General features: G+C 43.4%; 1 protein-coding gene across 30 annotated transcripts in view; it reads right to left on the bottom strand.

Moving 5' to 3' along the window:
* The window catches only part of MAP2 (microtubule associated protein 2), a 340,514-nt gene that overhangs the window by 263,388 nt on the left and 61,154 nt on the right, over window positions 1-15,972 (bottom strand). For 28 of the 30 annotated variants that reach the window (XM_084643737.1, XM_084643738.1, XM_084643739.1 and 25 more), the window contains exons 2-3: window positions 10,838-10,896; window positions 6,145-6,203 (exon numbers count right to left, since the gene is read on the bottom strand). The gene's annotated coding sequence lies outside the window, so the exon portion shown is untranslated. Of the gene's footprint in view, window positions 1-4,211; window positions 4,247-6,144; window positions 6,204-10,837; window positions 10,897-15,972 lie in introns of those variants that run through there. The other 2 variants (XM_084643763.1, XM_084643759.1) reach the window with 2 other exon arrangements.

Here is a 15,972-nt window from a genome sequence, read left to right as displayed (position 1 = left end):
ATGTAGTTTTGGGCAAAAGTTATTTAGGCCCAAATCCTCAAAGGTATTCAGTCAGCAGTCAAACTTTCATTGATTTCAGTGGAAGCCAGAAGCCTAAAATACCTTTGAGGACTATGAGACTTAAGCACCTGGAAAACTACTGGAATCCACAAACCCTGAATTACGAACTGAGGCTCCCTCTACAATGAATGGGGAGAAGGAGGAGCCTCAGAATGAGATCCCTGAGAGACAGCATGCTAGGTGGGGAGCCACCTACACCAACCAATGGGAGATGCTGACAGGAAGGGTGTGTTGTAAGCCCCACCCCTTCCAGAATCTTTCCCCAAAGGGAGATTACACGAAAGCACCTGCAAAACTTTATTAACTAAGGGAATAACTGTTTCTGAAACTTCATATTTTGGATGTACTACTATGATGCAACAAAACTTTTTGATCTGAATATCTGAATAGAGCGTTCCGAGTCCCACAACTGAGTTAACAGCAAACAGATCAAGTGACTTCTTGTCTCTGAGGTCTCTCCAGATCTGTGCTAGATTCATACTCTTTTTTAGGCAGGCACCCAACTCCTATTGACTTTCAATAGAAATTGGGCACATGACTCCCATAGCCCTTTGGGGAAATCTCAGCTTAAAGCAACAGACCCAAACACGGCAATGTCTTTTTATACGTGTATGTAGTGTCTGTCGTCCCAAAGCACTTTATAAACTATATACACCCAGGAATTACTTCATCCCTGAAATGCACCCACCTCTGAGATGGGGAGCGGTAGCAAGGTGTAAAACTGGAATGGAGCACTTTGTATAATAGCAAGCTAGGCAGGAACTATTTTGCCAAGGACATCAGGGCAAGCCTCTATTTTTTTTTAAACCAACAGGGGCAACAGGGTCTTTATCATCCAGGCAGAGCAGAGAGGGTGCGTTTCTAAGGTCTTCCGCCAAAGCCTTCTTTATAGAAATTTGCACAGAACTCAATGGAGCAACCGCAGAAAGTCTGAGGTACCTATGGGTCCCGTTACCATAGCATCTGAGCACTTCACAATCTTAAAAGCATTTATTCTCCCATTGCCCCTGGGAGAATGGGATTATCCCCATTTTACTGAGGCAACACTGAAGAACAGAGAGGCTAAATGACTTGCCCAAGGTCACACAGGAAGTGAGTGGCAGAGCAGGGACTTCAGGGACAGTCTCCCAAGACCTAGGTTAATACTGTAACCACTGGACCATCCTACCCTCTCTAGAAATAAAAGGCTGACTTGCCCATGTCAGAATTTGAACCTGCTGTGCTCAGCAGTCTAGGTATTTCAAACCTGATGATTTTCACAACAGATCCCTCTGCTCTAAGGATGCAAACAAATACACAACAGCAGTTACAGTAGAGCAATTATTTGCATGTTCTCCAATACATGTATGCTTAGTTCTTTTAACTTTAAAATAACCAGATGACAACCATATCAAAAAGGTAAGCACGTTGACGAGTAAAGAGATTTTTAACTAAATGTTAACAGAAAAAGTAGAATTTCAGCTTAAAATGCTGGCTTTGTGCATTGCTTTAACGGGAGCTGGCTGGAGCGGATACTCAGCCGTATATCTTTCAGTCTAGAACACAGGAATTGGGTGTACCACTCCCATTAACACGTGTAATTCCCCATGCACCAAAGTGAGAGTCTACCCTTATGAGACACTATAACACCTCTTTGTGGTGATGCATGTTTACGCCTGCAGCAGTTAACAGCTGACAGTAAGAAAAATAAAAATAGCCAATTCTCCCTTTGATTGTCATCACATTTTCCCTTTTTTAGTTTGTGACATGTTTTCATCTTGTGACACTCAGACTTGCAGTATGGAAAAATATGACATTCCCTCTATACGCCTTCAATGTAGGCAGCTGACACAAAAACCTCCATATTCTACCCTAGTAAATACCTTAGATCCCTCTTCTACTCCTATTGAAGTCAACAGAAAAACTTCCATTGACTTCAAAGGGAGCAAAAAAATGATCTTTAGGTACAGCTTGGTCATTGGGGTTGAAATTTCAAAAGACTTTTGTCTGCATGAAAACATGAAGGTCAGACCTATAGTCTATTTAGTAGAAGTAAATGAGTCTGATTTGGTTATAAGTCACAGAAAAGCTTCCAACTGTGAGGTACCACCTGATATTGAAATATTCTCTCCCCACTAATTCAATCTAACCATTTCACATTCCACGTAAAGTTATGACTCCTCCTCCTTAATATTGTCTCATTACACTTTATTTAAGGAGGCAGTGTGGCCTAGTGGATGGAACATCCGACAGGAAATGAGGAGACCAAGGTTCTATTCCTGGCTCTGCCACTGGCTGGATGGGTGACCTTGGGCAAGTCTCTTCAGCTTTCTGTGCCTCATTTTCCCCATCTGTAAAATAGGGATAATGATACTGATCTTCTTTCTAAAATGCTTTGAGATCTACTGATGGAGAGATCTATTACAGGGTTTTTTTTATTATATTAAAAAGAAAGGGCTTGGTCCTATATTCCCATTTGAGTCAATGACAAAACTCCCATTGACTAGTGCAGGATCAGGGCCAAATTGCCTTTAAATGTTATCCTTCTGCCTGCCAGACTGCTGGAATGGCATGTGGCATCCCTCACAGGGTTTTTTCCATCCCTAATGAGCTAGTAAAATAAGGGGAAAGTAGCAGCAGTATAAGGCCCTAATGACCTCTCCAGTAAATTATTCACCACCCTCAACAAACCCCATCAAAGCTTAGTTTTTACACTGAGCCTTAACTAGCAGCAGATGGTTTCACTTTTACAATATGTTGTTTCCTTTTCAAGGTCTTGCACCACCTGTTCCTTTCGCTCGCTGTTTCTACTTGAAGACGTCGCTGGCAATTGAGTTTGTCATAAAAAAAAATCTAGAACACATACTTTGTTAAGTAGCCAGCACCAAGGAGCTGTTGGCCTGGCCTCAAGATGGAGAGATGCCCAGGCTCTCTCTCAATTACATTTTTCTGGCCCTGCCTCTGAGTTCCACTTCTAGCAATCTGATGCTCAGTCTGATGCTCATTTCAGCCTTTGCTGTGACTCTCAGAACGCTACATTCCCAGCCCCGCCCGTTTAGACGACACGTAGTTTAGAGCAGGGGTAGTCAATAGGCCGACCGCGTGTCAAACCTGGACTGCCAGACACTTTTGAACGGACCCCAAAATATTTTCATTTACTTATTATCATTTTCTCTGGAGTCTGGACCTTGACTATACCTTGACCAAGAAATCTGGATCTTGACAAAAAATAATGGATTACCCTTGGTTTAGAGCATTCAAAACAAAACTCCCTACTCCCAGGCTTCAGCACGTCTACTTGCCTGTGGCATCAGAAAACAAGTCTGAATGTCCAGACACAGTTAAAAGGAACAGACAGCAGGCCAGGCCCAAAGCTGGTGTAAATCAGTGTAGCTGCATTGATTTCAGTGGCACTATGTCAGTTTCCACCAATTGGGCATCTGGCCCATAGGACCTAATATTGCAACCATTATTCACATAAGTACTCCTCTCTTGTTCAAGTGACATCACCACTCCACACCCCATCCAATGCCTGCACCTTCCCTAATGCAGATCCAAACACAGAAGAGAGCCCTCCATTGGCTCATAAGAATGAAATAGGGCAAAGGCCACAGAGGCATGTGACCTATCCTCCCACATGGTAATGGGATCCACACACAGATCTTTAAGACACAATCCAGCCCACAGATAAAGTCTGTTAACCATGTGATTCTGTACCCATAACAGATCCCATCCATTGTATGCACCTTTATAACTCTTCACACTGCTGACCTGCGCACAGCTTCACTGCTGCTCACAGTTAATGGGAGTGCCACGCACATGCAGTAAATCAGCATGCTGCATACCCTTGCAATGTTTTGTTGGGAGGGTAGGCAACATTAAAGTAGCTGCTTCAGATTTGCCGTTCTAAATGCAAGAACTCAGTCTCACTTACTCCACCCACTAAAGTACCACGCGGTACCTGCTCACTTCCTCAGAACGGACTGAAAACCTGCAAGGCTCAGAAAAACGGGCAAACACAAATAGAGCTTAAAGTCATGGGCAGCTATTTGTGTGTGCTCTTATAACTTTAAAGTGACTGATCAGGGTTCAGCAACTTAGGGTGACCAAATGCTAAATACAAAATATCGGGACTGCCGCAGGGGGAGCGCCTTTTCAATTGTTACACTCACCCGGCACGTTCGGTGGTGGGAAATAAATCTTGCCAGCAAAGAAAGAAGTACCCGCCGCCGAAGACCTGGATATGCCGGGTGAGTGTAACCATTGAAAAAGCGCTCCCCCTGTCTGTCACCGCCACCTAAGGGGAAAAAAAAAAAAGACGCATCCGAAACAAAATATCGGGACAAATGGCATCCCGACCGCACTTTGGTCGGGACGCGGGACAAACTGCTCAATATCGGGACAGTTGATTTTATAGGGACATCTGGTCACCCTACAGTAACTTCATAGATTCCAAGGCCAGAAAGGATCACTATGATCATCTAGTCTGACCTCCTGTATAACATGGGCCACAGAACTTTAAGAATAATTCCTACAGCAGATATTTTAGTACAGCATCCAAACTTGATTTAAAATTTGCCAGCCATCATGACCCTTGGTAAATTGTTCCAATGATTAGTTACCCTCACTCTTACAAATGTATGCCTTATTTCCAGTCTGAATGTGTCTCGCTTCATTTTCCAGCCATTGGATCGTGTTCCACCTTTTTCTGCTATATTAAAAGGGCCTATTATTAAATATTTATTCCCTATGTAGGTATTTATAGACGGTAGGCAAATCACCCCTTAACCTTCTCTTTGTTAAGCTAAATAGATTGAGCTCTTTGAATCTATCGGTATAAGGCATGTTTTCTAAAATCCTTTAATCACTCGTGGCTCTTCTCTGAACCCTCTCCAATTTATGAGCAGCCTGCTTGAATTGTTGACACCAGAACTGGACACAGTATCCCAGCAGCAGTTGCACAGTGCCAACTATAGGGATAAACTAACCTCTCTACTTCCTACTTGAGATTCCCTGTTTGTGCTTAGGCAAGCCTATGCATTAGAGATATAGTACATTTCCATCTAAGGTACTTATCAGGCCACCTATTACCACAGTACTATAGTATCTCACAATTGTTAGTGTATTGTAACTTCACAACATCCCTGTGAGGTGAGGAAGCACTAATTGGCCATTTTAAATGGGGAACAGAGAGACTATGGCCCAGACTTTTAAAGTTACTCAGGCACTGCTGTGCTCAGCATTGCAATGCCTAACTGATTTAGGCACCTAAATCTCATTTTCAAAACACATTTAGGAGCCTAAACCCTCCTGACTTGTCCAAGCTCACACAGGAAGCCTGTTGCAGAACAAGGATTTGAACCCAGGTCTCCCAAGTTCTAGGCTAGCATTCTAACTACTGGGTCACCCTTCCTATCCTCACCTTCACCCACCACTACCTTGTCTTTGTGCTTTGTCCTCACTAATTCATAAGCGGTAGTCATCACTACAGTGCCTCTTATGCGTTAATATTATTTTTGCTATAATTGCCCTCATCATTACCGAATAAGAGAAATATCAGTAATGATTAATCGGCACATGGAACCTTGTGGCATATTGTTTGGGTCACTTTTGATGGCGACTATAGCCAAAGTACATGTGTGAGAACATGTTTATATTTCTCTCTCGCTTTCATTTACCATCTGAGTGTATTTTTCCTTTCTGTTCCTCATATTCCATGTGTATTTCGAGAAAGCCTTTAATTTCTCTAAGGCATTAAAGAGAACCCATCAGAGACATCTCGGAAGACATCACACTTATATGTGAACAAATGCCTCTAAAAACAACTAAACTGTTAATTCCTGGATCCTTATAATTTAAAGCAAAAACAAAAACACAGAAACAGAGAGAATACCCATTTCATTGAAAGACAAAGGATCAGACAAAGCACAATCCGAACCACTGTTTGTAAGAATCTAGCACTAACGATGTTTTTAATTACTGTTGCATATTGACATAGAAAATACAGACATCACCATTAAAAACAAAACAGTAAGTGAAGGTGTATTACTTCTGTTTAAACCAATGAAATTACACCAGGGATGAATTTTGTTGGTACTGTATTACCTGAGAAAAGTGAGAGAGTGGTGAACTACTATTCTGCAGTGGGATGACAGCTCGGCAGTCTAGAAGAGAGAAAAAATTCTAGTTATTTGCTAAGCTCTGCCAATAGTCTGGGAGCCAGATAAAATAGTCACAGTGCCTGACCTGAAGAGCTTGAAATCTCAAAGACAGAAGCAGAAAAGATGGGATGCCCTGAGAACGGAGGTTGTATAGCATTTTTTGAGGAAGGAACAAATGGGACTTAGGGACAAGCCCTGCATTGACCATCAATAGGACTTTCACTAACTTAAATGCCTTTTGTGCTTTTAAAAAATATCTTAGTATTTTTGGCTTGTGCCTTGTGGAAGTCATAAGGAGTTAGAGATGGTCAGGAAATGCTTATTCTCCCTCTCCTCACTGAGAAATTTTGATACAAAGAAGAAAATATTTTTGTCTAAGTTTTTTCAATGAAAATTTTCTAAGAAAAACACCAACCCCCCCCCCCCCCCCCCAAATGTTAAGTTTAAAACTGACTTTACAAGTTTTCAGTTATCTGGCATTTTGATTACATTGAAGTTTTAACAGAAAAAGTTGAGTTTTCGTGAAAATGTTTCATGTTTTTGTAGACAAACCAAACATTTTCCCTACTGAAAACTTTCAATCAGTCTTACAGGGAGTCTTTAGGAGGGACCTGGATGGCTTGGTGAACTAGGTGGGGAGGATGTTCCGTGCAAAGGGACTTCAGAGAAAAAGGCATGGAAGCTGCAGCATTGAAATCGACATTGCTGGTGGATTGGAGGGGTGAGAAAAATGCAGTGATATGAGTTTGGAAATGCAGATCAGAGAGTATTTGTGTAGCACCTTGAAGGCCAGACAAGAAATTTAACCTCAATGGGCTAGGCAAGAGAGAGCCATCACAGGTATCCACAAAGTGGTGAGACAGGGTCAGATCAACAGAAAAAGAAGATAATTTTTGTAGCTGGATTTTAGATTGGAAGGAAGGAGCAATATGGGTACCAGGGAGGCGGCAGTAATGCAGGTGGGAGGCAATCAGGGCAGGGAGAGATGATTTATCAGTCAAGACAGAAGGGGACAGGTGAAGTTTTGTATGTACTGTGGAGATGGAAACAGCTGGATTTCAACATGGCCTGGATTTGAGGGGGAGGAGAGGAGAGGAGAGGAGAAGAGAAAGAAGACAATATTAGTGAAAGATAAAAGTTGGGCAACTAATAAAATTTCAACTGAAATATCTTCATTTGGTCTTGCGTGGCGTCTGCCCTTGGCAAATAGTACAGCAATTTCCATCTGTCTGGTTTACTAAAATGCAATTCAAATAATTATTACATTTAATTAAGAGATAATTTCTCTTCCCTCTGTGTATAGAAGAGAATAAAACTTCTCCACGTGGTCAACTGTTTCTGGATATTATCAGATCAAGCACAGTCTATACTGTAGCTAAATGGACGGTGTCAGTAGTTTAATAGCAGATGTTAAAGAATTGAATTAACATTCTTCTGAAATCATTTTTGGGAAGCACAGTCCATCCTCAGAAGTTCACTTAATGTCTCATGAACCTGTACTAACTTCAGTGAAGCAGCATCTGTGTGGTTCCATGTACATAAGATCATAAGCCTATTGCCATATCTTTACTGCATCATTCAAGTTAGCAAATGCACCTTCAAAAGTCATAGCCCCATGTGCGTACGTGCATGGACATGTGAAAGCATTAAATGGAATGGAAGGGGCTAAAGAAGATAATCCACACCCAGATACTCGGAAATGTTCTGCACACATTCCTCTAAATTTGGAAACTCTTGGCTCTTCATTTAAATGCTTAAATGTGACTCGAGCACTTTTGAAAATCTTGCCCCAGCTGTGGGAGCCAAGCACTTCTGAAAAATCTGGCTCAGAGTAAGCAAAAGGGTTTCTGGAAACGTTCAAGTTTTTTCATTTCTTTCTATTAAGTTCTACAGAGGTAGAATTAAAAGTCTGCAAAACCAATTTCAAATACACTGTTTTCCTAAGGAAGCCAGGCTTAGCAGATCAATGTGTGATCTTTGGTCGAAGGATTATCTCATACTACAGGTTTATGCAGCATCTAGCAAAATCCCTCCCCCGCCCACCCCATGTTAGTTGTGACTTCTAGGTCTTACTGTCATATAAGTTATAGTATGGCAAAATGTGTGAATGAATTGATCAGATATGTCAACTAAAATCTATTGTTATTTGTGATTAGGTTTTATTAATAGCAGGCAGCACATTCAATACATATTCTCAAGGATTTAGGCACAGATTTCTAAGGGTATTTAGCTGTTGGTGCATTCAGCATAGCAATGCCTAAGTACCCTTAAAAATCTGGACCTCAGTGCTCAAACCTGCTCACACAAAGTAAAAGGCAAAACTCCGACTGGCTTCAACAGAGAACTTTTAAAGAAGCATCCAGTGAAACAGCCTAGTTTTTAGGGCCAAATCCTCAGTTCATATACTGACATACCGCCATTAAAATCCTTGGCGTTAGACTGACTTACAGCTTCTGAGGGCCTGGCCCACAGTGCATACCTACAAAGCCAGGTAAGTGCCCCTTTGCCATGCAGTGACTAATATATAGTACACTCAACAATTTTAAGTGCGCATTTTCAAGTCAACAAGGAGCTGCTAACAAAGAAAAAAAACAATGCCTGCTTAGTCTCCTACTGAAGTCATGCGGAGTCTTGCCACTGACTTAGTGGCATCAGAATCAGGCCCAACAGCAGTCTGAATTTATACCTGAGCATGGACAACTATGACTTGGGGGAATTTTAGCCGCCCCTCCCCCCCAATTCAGTGGAACCCATTTGTCCAATCTAATTGGGACCAGGGCAAGATCAGATAATCAAAAATTTGGATAATCAGGAGAACGGGCAGGCTCTGGCAGTCAGCCCCAGGAGGCTAGGCTCCAACTGTCAGCCCCATCACCCTGGAGTGACAGCCCAAGCCCTGCTGCCCGGTTAGGTTAATACAGCGGCCGGATAATGCAGGCTTGGATAAATAAGGTTCTACTGTATTTATTAACGCAATCCTATATTAAAAGATTTCATTTTATCACCTGGAAAATACACACATGTTGTTTGTACTTCACTCAGTCACTCCTCACTTAGTAAGAATGGCATAGGATTGCAGAATTAAAAACACACACAATCCTTGGGCAAACTGGAGCACTTAGGTGGCCTCTTGGTTTTCTACAGTCACTGTGTTCTTTGTGAGACAGTCTAGAACATAGCAGACAGAAGGAAGAAAACACCCCACAGCTGATCCGCTGATTACACTGGAAAACAATTGCTTTTGCTTATTTCACCATGTGGGTTCCTTTCTCACCCAGAGATGCTGACAAGGCAATGGCTACAAATAAGACAGCAGCTGGAGGCTCTTTGACTCCCAGGCATGATGGGACTGATGCAAAAGGACAGCAAAGAATTCTGGGGGCTCCATGATGCCTGGCCTCCCCAGCCACATGAGTTCCATGAGCTTTTTTCCCCCCACAAAGAGACGAGCCAATCAAGAGGCTTTGGGAGTCAGCCCATAGGAGTGGCAGCTGGGTGGACCTATCCAGGTCTCCCTAGAGAGAAAGGCGATCAGAAACACACACACACACACACACAGAAAGAGGATCATGCAATAAGAAGGGAAACAGCCAGCTTGGCTGCAGAAATAATGGGAGAAGCACAGCCAGCGAACCTAACCCAGGTACACAGAATTACCCTTCCCAAGGAGAGAAGACACTGTTTGCTGAGCCATGTCCCAGCCAGGGAAGAAAGGAGCTAGACCCTGCTGCAGGAAAGACCTTCGGCCTGGCCCTGGCTATAAGAGTCAGCTGACACCCTGGAGGAAAGAGAGAGACTTCAAACAATCGAGACCATCAGAGGGTGGTACCTCTCATGGACCGAAAAGAGCAAACTGGGAGTTATCAGAGGATTGTCCCTGCTACAATAATTAGATAGTGTAAAAACAACATTCAGCAGCTGTTTTATTATTTTTTAATTCCAGCCCCTCCCCCCATGAAGAATGGTCTACACCCTGGTTATGTAATCTTTTTCTTAGTAGATAATGATAGGATGCTCCATTAAGTTCCACGAACTAACATTTCTGGTTGCATCTGAGGTTGGGATGCACTAGTGTATTCTATAAACATCCCCAATAAAACAGTTGGGCAAAACAGAGAAAAGAAACCTCAGACAATGAATTCCGTGTTGTAATTGATAGACTGTCTATCCCCTCATTTTGCGGTAAATGTTCTTGGCAGCTGCTCCACCAAAATGCGATATTTGAGAATCGAAAAACGCTCTGTTGTCGATTCAGTTTACAGTACTTGTGCTCAGCAGGCCTGGCTCTTGGATATGTTAACTGACACTGTCTGTAAGACAATTTCTACTGAAAACAGAAACATCTGTACAAAGAAGTTGGCAAATTCACTATGCATTTTTGTTTTCATTAGAGTTTCTTCTGTTTCAGAAACCCATCCACTGCAAGGCTGAGTAAATGTGCTCATTATTTCGTTTAAAAAAACCACCAAAATACACGTGAGCACACGCACACAGAACTCGATGAGAAACAATCTTCATTTTGTTTGAGAGGCCATAGGAATTGGCTAGTTAACCAACCATAGTAAAATCAGGGATGTACAGTATTTTCCAAGCTCTGGAATGAGGGGATCTTAGACCAACACAAACAGAAAACCCACCTCTTGGTGTAGCTGTAAAGCTGTCAGTCACAGGATAGCTTAGATCAGGTTTCCAGAGTCTGAAACAAAGCAAATACCTCAGTTAGTTACAGCTACTAAAGGAAAAGGCTCTTCGATGTTAAACAGCCATTTAGTCCAGTTGAAGGTTATAAGGAGATTCCCAGGCCTTGTGAGGCAGCTGCTTTATTCTGGTAAAAAGTAAAGCATCCCTAGAAGGGGCATAGCCAGCTATAATGGGAGGAACATATGAGCATAGGGTGACCCAGCTGTGGTGTGAAACCTGTGTTGTAGCTCCAAGGACACCACCCTTCCTGGTTGCCAATGTAGAGGGGGTGGCCCGGGCTTTTCTGGGCTTCACCCATTTGGACTGTTGACAGCCAGTGCAAGTCAGAGCAGCTCTGCCTTCTGCTGCACTGACTTATGCCAGGGAACTGCAGATCCAGGATTGGGGGAGCACAGGTGGTTTAAAGCCACCTTTGCACATCCTTCCTCCCATCCGAATTGCTGTGTGTGCTCCTCACCCAGAGCTGAGGACCTGTGCCAAACTGTCTTTTGGGTGGGTTGGCATGACACCTTTTTAGAGAGAATCTTACCCCCTATTTATGCTCTCACTGAATAAAACATTTGTGACTCTATATTTAAGAAAGAAAAAATACCAGCAATTAAAATATGAGTCAACTAAGTAAATTAACAACTGTATTACAGCAGCCTCTAGTGTCGAACAGAGATCACGCCCCATTGTGCTAGGCACTGTACAGACACACAGTGATAGACCCTGCCAAGAAGGGCTCTATTAAGCAAAGGGTGAGAGAGGAAACATAGGTGAAGTGACCTGCATGTCTCTAGAGGAGCTATCCCGTACCCTACCCACTGGAACACACTGCCTTTCCAAAGTAATTTTTCAGACACTATTTAGTAATACTTGGTCAGTGTTTCATTTTCTCTGTGCAACATCCAGAGATATTTCCCCTCTCAGCAGGGTGGCCAATTTCCCTGGCTCGAGCCTGATTTGATAATGGACTAGAGGACTGAAAGAATTAGATTTCAAGATATTGGAAGCCACAGTTTAAGGCAAGTCCTTACAAAACTATATTTTATTGCTGGTCTAATCATTGTTAAATTAATAATAATGGGTTAATCACTAAATGTATGATAACATCTGAGCAAACAAATCACTTTCCTCACTGTTGGTAATATGAATGGCTCTTAGTGTAAAAACTGCACGAAACCTGGCTAATAAAAAGGGCTAGATCATCCCTTCCCACCCTAAATCCCATCCTTTCACAGATATCCCACCATACTAACCCTTCCACTCCTGGGAGAGACCACAGGGCTTGTCTCAGACATCCCCAGGAAACCTGACCCCACAAGAGTTCCACCCCCACCTCTCACCCTGGCATTCTGGCTCCATCGTACCACACTACCAGGGATTCTCCCAGGTCATGGTCCTCCTCAGATCTCCCAAAGAGAAGTCCTGCAAAAAGGCAGTACTGCCCCAGGCTACGTCCCCCGATCCCCACTCCAGGGACTCTCTATGAGCATTTTTCCCGCCTCCACCCACTCCTCCCGTGCTCCCGCTCACTCTCCACCCTCTCTCCCTGCACAGGCTCTGTGGGGTCTGGAGAGGGGCAAGCATGGTACTGGGAAGGTAAGCTAAGCCTCTCCCTTCCACATGGTGGAGAGAAGACATATGTGCAGAAGGTCGCTGTCACAGGGCATAGCTGCCCTGTAGCATTCCCTGCTGGCTGAGCCTAGGTCACTAGGCATTCCCTACCTCAATTCCCCCTCACCTGGGTTTTCTGCCTCTCCTGGGGATTCATGTGGCTCTGCCCTCCAGCTGGGTCGCTCTCAGAGTTCAATCTCCTTCATACAAGTTCTTTCACCCTGCTTGGGCTTCTCTTCAGCCCATCCCCTGAACTCAGCTCCCAGTCTCTCTGCTCTGGGATATAGCACTGACTTCCAGTCACTTCATGAAACAGCTTGCTCCCTAGGCTCTCTCTTTCAACCCTTTTATGAGGTCCAGGTGTTGCAGGCTGCCACCTGACCCCAATTAGTTTTGTCCCTTTAGGATTGGAGGCAGCTAATTATGGCACAGGCAGGGCTGATTGAATATGGCTGGTTAGCCACAGGCCGCCTGGCCATTAAAGGGGTAGGCCACCCTGTTACAGTCCCCCTTATTTCTAAATTAAGCCCAAGGTACTGGTTTAGCAAAGGTAGTAATGAGGGCACTAAGTAAGAAGTACCAAAGGCCAGCAAATGAAGAAAATGTGGGTAAAATGGCAGACCTGGCTGATCGCTCTACTGACAGCTGACTCACTTCAGGGAACCCTACGGGCAAATAAAATAACGTGTTCACAACGGCAACTCAATGCGACAAGACCTACAGATGCTGGTTCTTACTGCGCATCATATGGAAGTGCCACAGAATATCTTTAAGGAAGGAACATTGCCAAGGGGTTAAATGTCAGGGACTGGGAGTAAGGACTCCTAAGCGCTCTTCCTGGCTCGACAACTAACCTATTGTGTGACCTAGAGCAAGTCATTTAGACTCTCTCTTTCCTACTTCCCTTGCCCCCGCAATGTAAAATGGGCACAGTAATCCCTACCACCCTGCATAGGCATAATGAGGCTTAATTCATTATATTAAGTGCTTTGCAGTTCTTGGAAGGAAAACATCTACTATACATACAAACAATGTATTTATTATTATTTATGCACTGTGTTTCATTGCACTGCCTAAGTTCCCTTTCCAGCGTTAATCCAAGAAAAGCAGGTTGCATGGCAGGAATGCCTGCAGCTGCCCTGAACCACTGCGCTGCTATCCAAATGACTAACCACGGCCAGAGAGTGCCGGTAGCAAAAATGTCTTTGTTATTTAGTCATCGTGACTGAACAAAAACATATTAAAATCTTCATTGCTACACACGGGAGGGGGGAGGATAGACAAGATGACAAATATTCATAGGAATTCCACCTCTTTAAAGCTATTACACCAGACAATACTCCTGTGAGGTAGGGATTATATCTCCATTTTACGAGGGCCTGATCCAAAGACCACTGGAGTTAATGAGAGCCTTTCCACGGATTCCAATGGGCTTTGGATCAGGGTCATACTGAGTAACAGGCAGGATATGTGACTGCCCTAAGTCACAGCAAGTCAGCGAAGAGAACCGTCCTGGCTCTCAGTCTCCTGCTTTAATCATTAGACAACACGCTGAAAAGAAAAACAGATCGGTTTCATGTGTCAATTAGACAGACAGGACTTGTGAGAGGATGTAAGGTTTGAGGCGTAATCAAGAGGAGGGAAAAACCTGCTGATCTGCTTTCTCCCTCCTCTCTGTACCAGCAAACGAAGAGTCGGTCCCTAAAATATGTCAGTTGGGAGGGACCCTATCATCATTGGTTAACTCCATATGTCTGAGAAGAAAATTAACTCTAATCCTGTCAGACTCGCTGAATGAGATTTGTGTTCACCAGCTGTACTGGCCCTAAAATGTAGTGCTGTGTACTGAAGATTTGAAGTTCTTTATGAAGGCTGCTTCTTGCCCTAAAACATTCAGGAACTGCCAGTGAAAAAATGCTGCCTTTTAACAACTTGCCTCTAATCTTCCTTGCCTGGGCAAGACAGATGAGAAATGAGCAACAAACCCTGTCCAGCAGTCCCTGACCCCTCCCAGTCAGGTTTCAGATGAGGAGACTGTCTCCTGGTTTGGTATCTTGCGCTTAATCAGACACAGAAGCAGCTAACACAGAGACATAACTGAAGAGGCTCCAACAAATATGAATGTATTGCATCTTAAAGGCACAGTCCACATGTTTACTCCTGGTCAAGGACAAACGTCCAGGCTAATATTGCTGGATCCGCATGAAGTTTGACACCCTCAGTCCTGAGATGTTGCTGAGAGGGTGGGGATCACAGAATTCACGGAATTTTGGTGGTGCCTATATACTATGGTTATGAGCACAGCATAAAGAGAGACAGGCCCCTGTGTGCCTACCTTCTTCATTCACAGTAACTAAACGCCCTCACTTCTTTTACCACCTCAAGGGCTTTAAGAATCACAGGCCTTACTCATCGGTTTTTGGTGCACACCCAGTGCAAATTTAGGAAACGACTCCTAATAAACAGGGCCACACCAATGTCTCTGACTCAGAGCAAACCAATTAGCGACTCTGTGTATTGGCATTTTTTTATTCCACTCATGGTGACTAATAAAATTAGAGGTGTTTTTAAAGGACATACCTATATGGAATTCTTACCCTCCTTCCCTTAAATCTAATTGGGCAATGCTATCATTTTTGTGTGAACTACAAAAGAGAGAGTTTAGAATGACACCTCTGGTGGTTGAAGTCTTCCATCTATCCAGCATGGGCAACAGCAGTGCAAGATTGCCCCACAAGATCGGTGGATCTCAGTCAGGCGCTGGAGGGGATACCTTGTCATTCTCCAAGCCCTTTTTCTCATTGCAGAGACTGACAAACACAGGTACCAATTTGTGACAGATGTAGAGATAGGATCAGCAATGTGATCCGCTGCCACCGGACTGAGACCACGACACATTTCACAGAGCGACTACATCTGCCTCTTGCTAGCCATGGAAATGTCCAAGACTGCTTTGTCCCATGACATTCTCAGTCAAACAACAAAGTAGAATGAGGAAAGAATGTACTCAAAGGGCCCTTTCCCAGAAAATACTAAAAGGCTAATTCACAAGGTTCATGTCTGACCAAGGTTCATGTCTGAAGCCCGTTGTGACAGCCAGGCACACACACAGTTCTATGTGGAAGTAAAATAAATGAATCTTCTGTTACTTCTTTAAACCAGAATTTCCTTGGGAGCACAACTTTATCTCTGTATGGGGGAAGGATATTCTCAACTACCTCAATACTTCCATTAGCCTCTCTGAGTCCCTCAAACTTTTACAGGTTGTGAAGAATGTTACAAAACAATTTGGACTGTCCACACATAAGGAAGAATCTGTAACAGCGTAGCTCTGAATTGAAGGAACTGAGTAACAGAACAGATATTTGGAGCATTTTCCCTGAAGTGCAAAATAAATTGACACGCAACATTATATTGTTAATAGGAGCTCAGAGTTTGGTTTTCTGAATGCTATACTGAAAATTTGTTTCCT

Source organism: Lepidochelys olivacea (genome assembly GCF_965140295.1).
Source record: "Lepidochelys olivacea isolate rLepOli2 genome assembly, chromosome: 11".
Taxonomy (NCBI): Eukaryota; Metazoa; Chordata; order Testudines; family Cheloniidae; genus Lepidochelys; species Lepidochelys olivacea.
Note: the sequence above shows the minus strand (reverse complement) of the source record. Positions and strands in the feature narration are given on the sequence as shown.